This window comes from Parasteatoda tepidariorum, chromosome X1 (genome assembly GCF_043381705.1).
Source record: "Parasteatoda tepidariorum isolate YZ-2023 chromosome X1, CAS_Ptep_4.0, whole genome shotgun sequence".
In the NCBI taxonomy this organism is placed as follows: domain Eukaryota; kingdom Metazoa; phylum Arthropoda; class Arachnida; order Araneae; family Theridiidae; genus Parasteatoda; species Parasteatoda tepidariorum.
Window position 1 is genome coordinate 84,248,406 of NC_092214.1, and position 12,821 is coordinate 84,261,226.

Here is a 12,821-nt window from a genome sequence, read left to right on the forward strand (position 1 = left end):
TTCTTTCTTTTTCGACTCTGCCATCAATAATATTTTGTAACACGTTGAGGCAAAATTCTTAATCGTATGCTTCATTTTCTGTGATTAGTTTCTTAATTTGTATGACTTCAGCATCTGGAGGAACCTTGAGACCCATTTCTTCAGCTAATACACATAAATCGATTTTTTTCCCTTTCCTAAAAATGTCATTGTAGCAGATTGTGAAAGCACCTCTTAATAGATATTATTTAATACCCCCAATAAACTTAAAATGTCACTGATAATGAAATGTCACTTATTATTTAATATAAAATGTTTCTAATAATAGATACCCTATCACACAATATTACTTGAGTTAATTTGAACCAGTTAATATAATCAATGGGAAATGAAAATATACGATGTATTAATTATAGAGCAAGTAGTGGTAATGTGAATTATAACTATCAGTACATCAACAAAATTCCCATATAAAACACCAATATTGTACATAAATCAATATTTTGAACAATAAACATTATTCTGTATAAACACTATACAGACATTTTACTTTTATTTTGCTGGATAAAATTCTATTAAACCAAGATAAAACTTTTTTTTTCATCCCAAAATACACTACTCTTCACTTATCAAAATTATCCACCTTTGTTACTAAAGTGTATTCAATATAGAAACATATATATATAAAACACATAGCAATAGAAAAAAAATTCTTCTCCTTCCTTTCTTTTTTTTTTAAAACTAATAACAAATAGAAATTGTAATAATAAAACTATACTACAAGTTACATAAATGAATTAAAAGGAAGCAACATATTCTTAAATTTCTTTTCCTCTTTCTTAGTTTTGAATATTTTTTCTTTTAAATAACAAGTTTTATTTTAACCTTAGCTAAATTCAATTTATATCTGTAATTGAGATCAATGAAAATAAAACAAAATACAAAATAACAACAACTAAAACATAAGTTCTTTATAATCATTAGCATAAGTTTCAGTTTCGGTTTACAAACACTCTCATTTTACCATGAAAAGAAATTCGTCTGTGGTTTTGGCGCCACAGAAAGCAATAAAGAAAGAATCTTGTCTGATTCACAGACGCGCAAGTATTAATCGAAAGTGATATTCATAAAATAATATTCAAATAGATGAATAATTTTAAACACACTTCTTAAATGAGAAAAAAAAATCAATGCTTAAATATTTTAGAATGCAGTTTTTTTAACTTTTGCACAATATATATTCATTTTGAAACATAAAAGATAGCTTACTCTCATGATATATATCTCTACCAGATTCTTAGTTCATAAAAATTATTTTAGAATGAATGATTCAAACTACTTATAATATATTTAAACTTAGCACACAGAATTACTATACAACTACTACTATATAACTTTTCACTAAGTTTCAAATCAATCGATAGTAAATATTAATATTTTACTCTACTAAACCTTACTACTATAAAAATTGTACTTATCGATGTTGAGCGGGAAAGGGTTTTCCCGGTTTTCCTCGTCTAGCTGGGGTAAGCTGGGAAAACGGAAATACTGAATCAAAATTCAGGAAATCGAGGTACGGGATGACCTCATTAAATTCCACAAATTGAACTGGATGTTCATTCACTTTCTGAAAAAAGAAAATTGAGCCGGCAAGGAACCGTTAGTTCGGCCGCGAGTTGGGCGTCATTTTGTAGGGGAAGTCTTGGTTTATTTGTATTTTTACCAATTCACATAAATAATTAAAGACTAGAAATTATGTAACTCTAAATGTTTATTGAAAAGGACAAAACACATAAAAATAAAACAAGGATAAAGAAATACAAGAATTTGGAAGAGGGGGTTTTGGCCTCGAATTAAACGTCCGTACTTAATGGCGGTTCCTGGCAGACTGTCTTAGTTCACCGCCAGAGGCGCTGTAGTGGGGGAAAGAGGAGAGTTTGTTACAATTTCTAATTGTTTATCATTTTTGTTAATGTTTGTCTCAGTAAATACAAGAACTGCTTTGCTGTCAAACAAAAATCTACTAAATTTGTATAAAAACTGACGACGATCGTATTAAAATCAGTCCTTTCTATTTAACTTATTAGTGTTCAACACAAAATGCAACACTACAAACCAAACCAAACGCGTTTAGAATCACGAATTACTAATCAAAATGAAGTTTCTTTCAGAGATTTCCTCGAGAAATCGAGAGAAAACCAGCATTTTATGCATCAATATTTATTGTAAGGATTTTCTGCGTGTAATTATTGTCTCCAGAAAATAAAATATAAATGAAAGTTACTGCAGATATTCATGCTGTTTGCTTTAGAGCAAAAATATCAAATAAACTGTTATCATTTATATACTAATAGTACCAAGGACATAAAAATTTTATACTTTGCAAAATTTTATCACCAGAAGAATGGTAAAAAGCTTCAGATAGTTAAGCAATCGAAAACTCAAAATTAATTTATTTCCGATAAAAAGAATAAGCTTTTTTTTTTTTTTTTTTTACATAAANTTTTTTTTTTTTTATTACTATAGATATTCATGTTAGCTTTAATGCACGCAAACAGTTGTCATTTATATACTAATTATGAAGGAAGTAAATGTTTTTATAATTTATTAAATTTTATCGCAAGAAAGAATGAAATTCTAAAATACATTTGCAAAATTTATTAAAACTAAATCAGTAATTTAAATTATTAAAATATTCGAATATTTTTTATTTCAAATCACCGTGCTCTTTTAATGGACTTTTAATGAAAATAGTAACATGGAATATTTTTAAAATTTTAGATAAAATTATTTAGTTTAATTTCAATTAGTTCAGTTTAGATCAGTAGTTAATTTTTTTGTTCAATTGAAAACGCATTAAACTTTACTTAAAAGGGATCTTACTAAATATCGCAGTCTACAAAACAAAATATTTTAAATTTTTGTTCGAAAATTTATTTAAAAAAAAAAAAAAAAATTTAAACTGAAATTGTCTTAATACCTTAAAAAGTAACTAAAAATTGCTTATTAGGAATAAATAAGTGAATAAATTGGATCTGCATATGAATATATAGGTATCTTTGTAATAAAAATGACTACCCAAGTAGCACCTAATATTAGTTAACATCAGAAAATCAATAAAATCTAGCGTTATCTTGCACAACTTCTAATATTAGAAAGATACAAAAGATCTTTCCTCCCTCTTACTCCAAAGTATATCTTATGTTCAGCTGATATTTATAAATATTTAAAATTTATTTAAGAAATAATACTATATCATGACTTTTATTGATATATTTTTCTTTATTTCATACCATGGGATATCTGACGAATTTTATATCATTAATAATTTTCACTTCCTCAATTTTAAAGTTAATCCTAATTTCTTTTTCAAAAAATGAGCCTTTTTTATCAAAATCTCAATTGAATTTGTTAGTTTGAAAAACATGCTTTATAAAAGTCGTAACGTAAGCCATTTGTCATTTCACAATTATACATTCCTTATTTATATTCTGAAATTATATAACAAAAAACCACACTATATAATTACAAAGTTAAATTTACATTTGAATTGAGTTAAAAATTTATCTTATTTTTTTTCTCTTAAAATATAACTATGTCGTTCATTTCCAAAAATATTAAAATAAAATTATATCTCGAATTTTTTAAATTGTTATTTTTTGTAATACTTGAGACAATAAGGAAAATTTTAAAATGTTCAAGCTACTTACTTGTATAAATTGTTTCTTTTTTCTGCTGAAATTAAATTTAAAAATAGTTACGCAACTTTATCCTTTTAGAATCTGAAATTTTACGTAATAAAACACTTGAAACAAAACCCAAGACACCCGTAGAAATATTTTCTGAGTCTGAAACCAGGAAAGCCTTGATAAATTTTAATTAAAAAATTTGCCAATAATTTTTTGCAATTTGAAAATTATTTTACTTTGGCATATCAGAAATTTTCATCTATTTGATAATTAAAGGTACTATGTACTAACCAATAATTTTAGCCGGAAAATTTAGGTAACATTCAAATTTCGAAGACCAAAAAAAGTAGTAAATTTTGTATTTTATCAAAATTAAATTTGCACAAACATTTGATTGCATGCAAAAATGAGACAAAAAAGCATGACATATTTTTTAACTATAAGTTACCTTTAGTATTAATGATGCAAATTTGACTACAATCAGTTACTTTTTGAGAACGATGCTATCACAAAATTTTTGTTCAAAATCAATCAATTTCATTGTTTGTATTTTGCTGGTAATAGATTATGCATTACGAACATAGTAAAAACAAGCATTACATTATACGTAAACGTCTTAAACGGGTTTTTTTAAGGAAAAGATACAATTGCACGTTTTCACAAGAATATACAAGACCTTTAAGAGTTTAATCAATATTCTTTTTTACATTAATTGGGAGTTTTTATAATGTAAATGTTATTCAGCGTAAAATCAAAGAAATATTTACGATTTTTATTTACAATTAATTTATAATTATATTATTTCTAACATGATAAAAATGAAAAGGCATGAACTTTTCTTCTCAAATTTTAAACAAATAATCATGTGAAAATTTCAAAAATTAAAGTAATAAACACAATACTGATAATAAAAATACTCAAAAGTTTACTTAGTAAAAGTTTACTCAAAAGTTATACTCAGAAGACTTAAAAATCAGCGTTAAAAGAAAATTGCTTCCGATATCATATCAAAAGATTGAAAATAACCAAATTTTAAATATATTCAACTGTTTTCAAGGCACTTGTTTCATGACACTATAAAAAATGTTTAATGTCATATTTTATAAAATTTTATCAATGCAATTATCAAACCTGACAAATTAATTTTTTTTAAATTTTGAAGATTTATTACAAAGTTGTGGAAGAAATTACACACAGTAGTTAAGAAAAAAAATATGAAAAACATTACAACTATTTCACAGCATAAAAATTTTATTTAAAAACAAAACACACTATAAAATAAACTTAATTGTAAATGCAATATATTACCTCCATTTTTTAAAATAAACATCGAAAACCTTTTGGTGAAACACAAATTAAAAATACATAATTGTTATTAAATAAAATATTTTTTTCGTACCTTTAAAAATATTTGATGCAGTTTGAGTTTATTCCTCTAATTGCAAGTCTTTATTTATGTTTCCAGAAATTATGTTTCCAAACAGTAATTAAATACTTTTTTGAAAGTTTTTATGAAGCATTCAGCAACATTACTCCAAAACATTCCAATTCGAATTGATTAATGCTATATAGTTATATTGAATTATTTTCATAAACACTAAAGATTGCAAGAAAAAAAAATAGCGAAAAAAATTTTAACGAATTTTTTATCACTCATTATTTATTACATTTCTATTTTCTCCTTAGCTTCACAAAGTGAAAATAAAGTATTTGAGTAATGATTAACATATTCCAATTAAGCCTTATTAATATACAATAAAATATGTATATAAGAATATAAAGAGATTTTTTTTTCTTCCTCAGCTCGAATTTGCGTATTAAATAAAAATATTCTCATACGTTGTTCTTATCTGATTAAGGGCAATATTTACTAGATTAAAAACATAATCGCGACTTTATGAAGTGGTTTGATAGCATTTTGAAGTAACCCTTATGAAGAGAACTTAATGAGATGAACGAAGTACAATAGGTCAGTTTTCTACGTTGCTTTTATTTGGTTCTTAATTTTGTTGAGAATAGCAACTCTTCACAACGTTTTTACCAAGAAAGTAACTCTTATCATAATTGATTCCTTTATTTCCAATTAATAATAAGGAGCAGGACTCGTGCTAAGGATCCACCACCTCGCCAAATGAGATAAAATCATACATTTGATAAATAAAATTGTGTTTTGGAGAAAGTATTGCCGAATGATTTTTTACACCGGAAAGAAAAATATATATTTACCTCGATCCTCAAAATTACGTCAAAATAAATTTTTCCCAAAAAATCAGTAATTTTTATTAGATTACAGTAATTTTCGGTTGATGCGTCGCATAACCAATAAGAATTGGGTGCAAATATTATAAGCCTGAAAAAAAACAACCGTTAAATAATTTTTTATGGTTTTTTATGGTTAATCGTAAAAAATTGTTATGACTTGCTTTTGGCGAAGACTTTCTAAAATTAGTGAATACTTTTGATATTTGGCTAATAATTTGAAATTCTTAGCGCGGGCCCTGTGAAAGATATATTTTTTTCTTGATTTGCTGTAACACTTTTGTATTCAATTAAATAAATAATTCTAATAAACTGAAGCGGTAACCACTTCATTCAAAACTTCATTCATTTCAAAAATATGCAAATTGGAAATAACAGTACACGCTTTGCAAGCACTTAAAAAAGAAAAAAAAAACTTTTGTCCATTTTCGAAACATGCTAGACGTGAATCAGAACGAATAAAAGTGATTTGAATTATAAAATGCAAAGTTGCAACGAAAATTGAAAAAATAAAGGTGAGAAGCAAACCTAGAAAAACTATAGCAGCCGAGAGAGAATGAAGTAGAAAAAAAAGACCACGAATAATCACAAAAGCCGAGAGGAGTAAAAAACAACTTTGTATTTAGTATTTACCAGCAAAATATAACAAAATTTCAAACCAGAATTTTTCACTATATATTATTGTAGGAATAAACAAACAATGTATACATAAAAAAAATTGCTTCATTTAAGATCATTTGTAAAAACTCCTAAAATTCCAACTAAACCTAATATCATGCCATTATAGGCGTTGCCTTTTTTTCAAATTTCATTTAATTCCTAATTTTATAATTTTTTCTTTAATCCCTCACTTAATAAATATAACAGTTAGCATATTACTTAATGAAAGTAGATGTCCAATTTTTATAATTAGATTGCCTTGTATTAACTGCCAATGCATTAGCATTTAAGTCCAGATCCGTTTTATCTTTGCTTTAATTTTTTAGCGCATTTCGCGTACCAAATTGTTCCATATGAACCGAAAAATTACCAAATAAACGGCTTAAATATTATATATATTTTTTTAAAACCAGAATTATGTTTTTTTAGTTTACAGTAATGTTATTACCATACAGTACGGCAATTTTGCCAAATTTTTTCCCCGTGTTTTTTCCCCCCAAATTTCAAAACCGCTGGATTAAAATATCAATAGATCTAATCATGAGTTATGTGTCCAATATTTAATATTCATTGTGAAAAACATGTATAGGATAAAGCTCACGATAATGTGTTTAAACGACATCCAAATCCAAATACCATATAATAACGCATTTCAAAAACGTTATTGGTTGTATGATTAAAAAATTGAAATATTTCTTAAACTATATATTTCTTAAACTATATATTAAACTATATATTAGCTACATTCAAAACAATGAAATTTTACTGGTTTATGAAAAACAAGCAATTTTTACCGACAACTAAAAATATCTATTTGCTATTCAAACAGACTAGAACTGATACCGTCGGTGAGTTCTTTTTCTCTTATACAAATTGAAAAATTTGAAACAAATTTGTTTTGTATTTTTTTGTTCCAAAATTGGCATCTTCCGTTGCAGTCTAAATCGATAGCAACTTTATAAAAGAACGCGATAGTTCAGCTGCTACTTCAAAATTCGAAAACTAGTCATTCTTTATGCTCTTTATATATTTATTCTATTTTTGTTTGGGGCATTTTTAAAGGAAAAAAAATCATTGCACTCAGGAAGATGAAAGAAGGCTTTTATCCTGGAATGTAAGGAACATTTTGAAAATACCCCTTTGTAAAAGTTACTCCCAGTTCTGTCTTAAAATAAATATATTCATTTTAAGTAGGAATGTAAATATTAAACATTATTCAGAAAAATGAAATCTAGCCTACCCAAAAGAAGTTTCCGGTTACTCAAAAATACATTATTTGCTTACATGATTAATACTTAAGTATAAAATTTCTCTCATAGCAATTCAGAATCAGTAAACTAATGTATCACATTTGTGATTTTATGCATATCCTAGTACAGTTTTTACATCTAACATATAACCATATTCAAAGACCGCACTTGACCTAAAGAAATCTATAATGTTTAAATATGCTTTCATAATTTTTTTTTTTTTCAAGTTAAGTAATGGGGTCAAAATTGTCGCTAGTTTTAGACGCATTTCCGTATTCGCACATAATGATATGAGACCATTCCACACGCGGGAAATTCTAGAAATTTGTTTCACGTACTCGAATACTTTCTGTGGCTAGTTTTTGAGTTTGGAGTGCTTAATTTAAAGTTTTGTGTGTATTATGCACTAAATCATGGTATGAATACAAGAAAATGTGGAAAAAAAATAAATAGAAAATATAGAAGGAATATTGGTGAAAAAAAATCGACCTCTTTTCAATATCACATACTTTTGTTGAAATATAATACTTTTTCATTATTCTTGCTTTAGAAAACTCATAAAAACTTAATACGAATGTAATAACAAAAATTAATATTTTTTTTTTGAAATCATCATAACTTTTGTCCAATTTGATTCATAAGCAAACTCAAACATTTTTAGAAAGATCAAAGATCATAGTTTAAATTTGTGTAAAAAAACAGAAAAAAGGTAGTCGAGTATCTTAAGATTTGAAAATCAAGTTGATTATCAATGATTCTGATGATATAATCAACAACTGACAATAGACAATTTATATCAACGTTTTCATTTATAAAAAATGCGCAAATCGAAGCATGGTAAAATGATCATTAGATACATAGAAAAATGCAATTAACTATGCAGAGAAATACACTATTGGTGAATTAGAAAGTGATCTGTAAGGTGGAGAAATAATTCAGGACAGAGGTAAAATTCCTTTTTTTTAGCACCACTGCTGTTCCGTTATTAGTTTTTATGACTCCAATCAAAAAGTATAACGCTCTTTGAAGTAATAATAACGTATAGCACAGATCTTGAAGAATATTTTTTACTGTCTTCTATATAACTCTAAGCTGATCTCTTACTGAATATAAAAAGTCAATGTTAATAAAGCACAAATTAAGGTACAGAAATGGATATAATAGTTTTTGTTCTATCAACAAAAACTATGGGTGTCAACGGGTGCATTTCTGGTGCATTTACCTTACTGAATGGTAATAATATTTTTGTCAAAAAAATACCGTAATTCAGGTTAGTGAAACCAAAATATACGATATTTAAACTATTTGGTAATTTTCTGTTCATATAGTAACTGTTTTCCAGAAATTCTACTTTTTAAAATTATAGTTCTTTATGCAACACAGATAATAAAAAATATAGAACTGAAAAATAGATTCTACCGAATAAATGGTTTTTATGCCATGCTCTAAGTTATCAGGATAAAATTAAAAAATTTTATCACAGATTATGAAATCATTTTTTATTATTAATTTTTCTTAAATCCTAAAAGTGTTTCAGAAAAAATTACCGAGCGTTTTGGTGTTCTCATAGAGCCCAGTGAACGCACCAGTAGCACCGTAAATTTTAGTTCTGACCATACTTTTTTTCTCAGTTCTCCAAGCATGAAAAATATTCGTGATTGACACCTATGACAATATTGTGACACCAGTGACAGGAAGAAAGTGCTGAACATTTTGAATCCAAACTCTGTATCTAACCTTTTACAGTAATTCTGGAATTATTTTTCAACAGACATTATTGAGCTGCATTTTAGCAATAACAATTCTTTGTAGCTGCATTTTAGCAATAACAATTCTTTGTAGCTGCTAAATGATTTTTTTAGATTCCAAAGCGTTTAATTGCAAACATTTCGTTGAACTTGAGTTCTTGATAATTATGTAACTTTTTTGAGCTTGTTTGTTGATTTTTGTTTTCTTTGGATCCGCATTTAGTCATATAAACTTCGTTTTTAAGTTTATTGTATTTTTAGGATGAGATTTCAGCAAAAAACTTCTCTTATTGTTATGTTTGAGAGGCACTAATTGACGTCAATTTCAGAGGTACTGTATGAAAAGAAAAACATTTAAGAAAACAAAACTAAATTGACCCGACGAGGTTCGTAAAAAGTTTCCACAACTTATTTATTCTACACTTTATGATCATCATATATAATACATTTAAGTACATCATATATTTGTTTTATAAAATTTTCAAAATACAACGTTAAATAAGTGTATATTCACTTTTTAACACTATATAAATATTACTTTAATTTATTTCCAGTTAAAGTAAAATAATATACTCTAAACATTTTTGAACTATTACATATTTTTAAACTTCACTTTTTCTAAATATGTACGCACGATTAATTAATATTTCTCAAGACAAAGTATTTTTCACTTTTTGAATCTTATCCAGCATCAATATTATCTATCTGATTAGAAGAAGAACGAATGGTGGACATAAACTATTTTTAGTGCAACTAATACTTTATTTAAAATGTATAAAATTAAACAAAAAAATACTTTTGATTATAAAAATAGAATACTATCCATATAATTAAACTTTAAACTTTAGTGATAATTACATTTTTAATAAATGAATAAAACGTGTTAAAAACGTTCTAAAAACAATACGAAGCAAAATTCGAAACACAATACGAAACAGCGGGATACCAATTGAATATCTAATTTTGCAGCTTAGAAGTCTAAGCATCAAATTTTTAAGATTTCTGGAGGCACTATTCTTCACACTTTAATCTTATTTGCGGCCAAGAAAGTTGGGATGCAATAATTCACTTCTGTCTAGTAATTCTTTTACATACTCAAGGAATTTGTTTGCAAGTTTAACAGTATCGTAAACCGGGGCGAGCTTACCCATCCAGGGGCGAGTCTACCCATTTTAGTTTTATTTAATTTTCACTATTTTAATTTGCAGATAAAATTTTTTTCACCGACGGAGGACTTAGTTCAGACTCTAAGGAAGGTGGCGCTGTAGTAGTTTGATCCGTTTTTATTTATTTGGTGTCTTTTTAATCGACCTGTTCAAACGTCTTTTGAGAGATTTGTATTGAAAATCAGCAAACTTTTAGTTGGTGCTCCGTAAGTATATTATTATTATTACTATTTTCACTTTGGTTAAGTGATAAACTTATCTAAGACTAAGATTACATTAATTTTATATGAAAAAAAACAAAAAGAATGTAAGTTTTGCTGTTGTAAACAAAAAGCCAGAATTCGCGGGGCGAGTCTACCCATTCGTATTTAGTTTTAATAAAGCATAATAATATAATTTAGAACTTTGTTTATATTAAAATTAAGTCATTTTAAATGAATTTGAGTATATTATTTTAATTCTGCATTGATAAATTTATCATTAATAAGAAAATTTATAGGTTAAATATAAATGTAAATATAAAATATGTTTATTTTACCTATTTTTTCAATTTTTATATTACAAAATTAACTTTTTTTATTTAATGCAAGTTAAATAAATTATTATTTATAAATTATTATTACCTCCCAAAAGAATGGGAAAAGGATTTTTCATGATTCCCAATGTTTGAATTTCGATTTTGTTAATAATCTTTAATTATTATTATTTATTAATTATTTAATTGTAAATTTATATTAATTTTAATTTATTTTTATCAACAATAATCAGAAAAAAATGTTATTTTATAATGTTAATGATTATAAAAACAAAACTGTGATCAAAATGTGATAATCGATCAAATACTCAATTTGTGTTATTTTATGAATAAAAAAATGGAATATATAATAAAGTTATGAATTTTACTTCATAAATATCCTATATAGTAACTAAAATAACAATTTAATAGTAAAATTTGATTATTTACAATGTTAACATTCATTTTAGTAGAATGGGTAGACTCGCCCCATACGAGAGATTTGTCAGCAGTTCTATAAAAATATACAGTAACAGCGTAACTGTTAATATTTTCTAAAATCGATTTCACAGCTTTAAAGAGGGATAAATAGCGATTCCGAAACACCTATTAAAAGCCTTTTTTCTTTAATATTTACAAAAGTTTGACCACTTGAAAGTTGACAAACTGAAAAAATGGGTAGACTCGCCCCGGTTTACGGTATTTTTTTACAGAATCAGATCAGTTAAAATTATCGATACATTCCTTTTAATCACTAAAAAAGCTCAGTACTTCAAAAAGTAGAATATGTTTTTTTCAGTAAAGAAAAAAAGAATTTTCCCAAAAATAAAAATTATTTATTTCTAAGTCGCGTAAGGACAACATAATTTATTTACCTAATTTGTAAGTGCTATTGCTAATGAATTGATAATATTCATTACCTTGTGTTCTGAAGATAACATTTTGAAAGAAGAAGCACTTATACGTGTTTTTCAAATTTTATGCGAATAATTATTGAAATGGCATTAATATTAAATTACTTAGTCTACTTTTTCAAAACACTTAAAAAAATAGTAAGAAAAATGAAAGCAATGTGGCCAAATTTTAACTATGCAATAACGATATTTTGGACAAGGTAGGACAAACAATTAATAAAAAAATATAAAGGTACATTTGCAAACATCTATAACACAAAATAAAATACAAATAAAAAAATTGCAGCAAAATCAGTTTCAATTTTTTTTTGACATGATTATTCCTTTATAGATTTTTTCAATAAATTTCAATGACGCATTTACGAATTTTATCGAACTTGTTGCCTTTTATATCAGTTGCTCTAACATACGCCAGATTTTTTTTTACTTACTGAAATAGTTTATCATTCTAAATCGCTTATTAACTATTTCTGCTTAACTGTACATTCAAGAAAAGAAGCATAACAAGGTACTACAATGCAACTTAGTTTTAACTAAGGATGTATTTTTTTTACCGTAAATACGTGACTTCAAATTTACAGGTTAAAACCATTTAATAGTTTGATCTTATTAAAAAAGTTAGTTCTCTAAGCAACAGCAGTT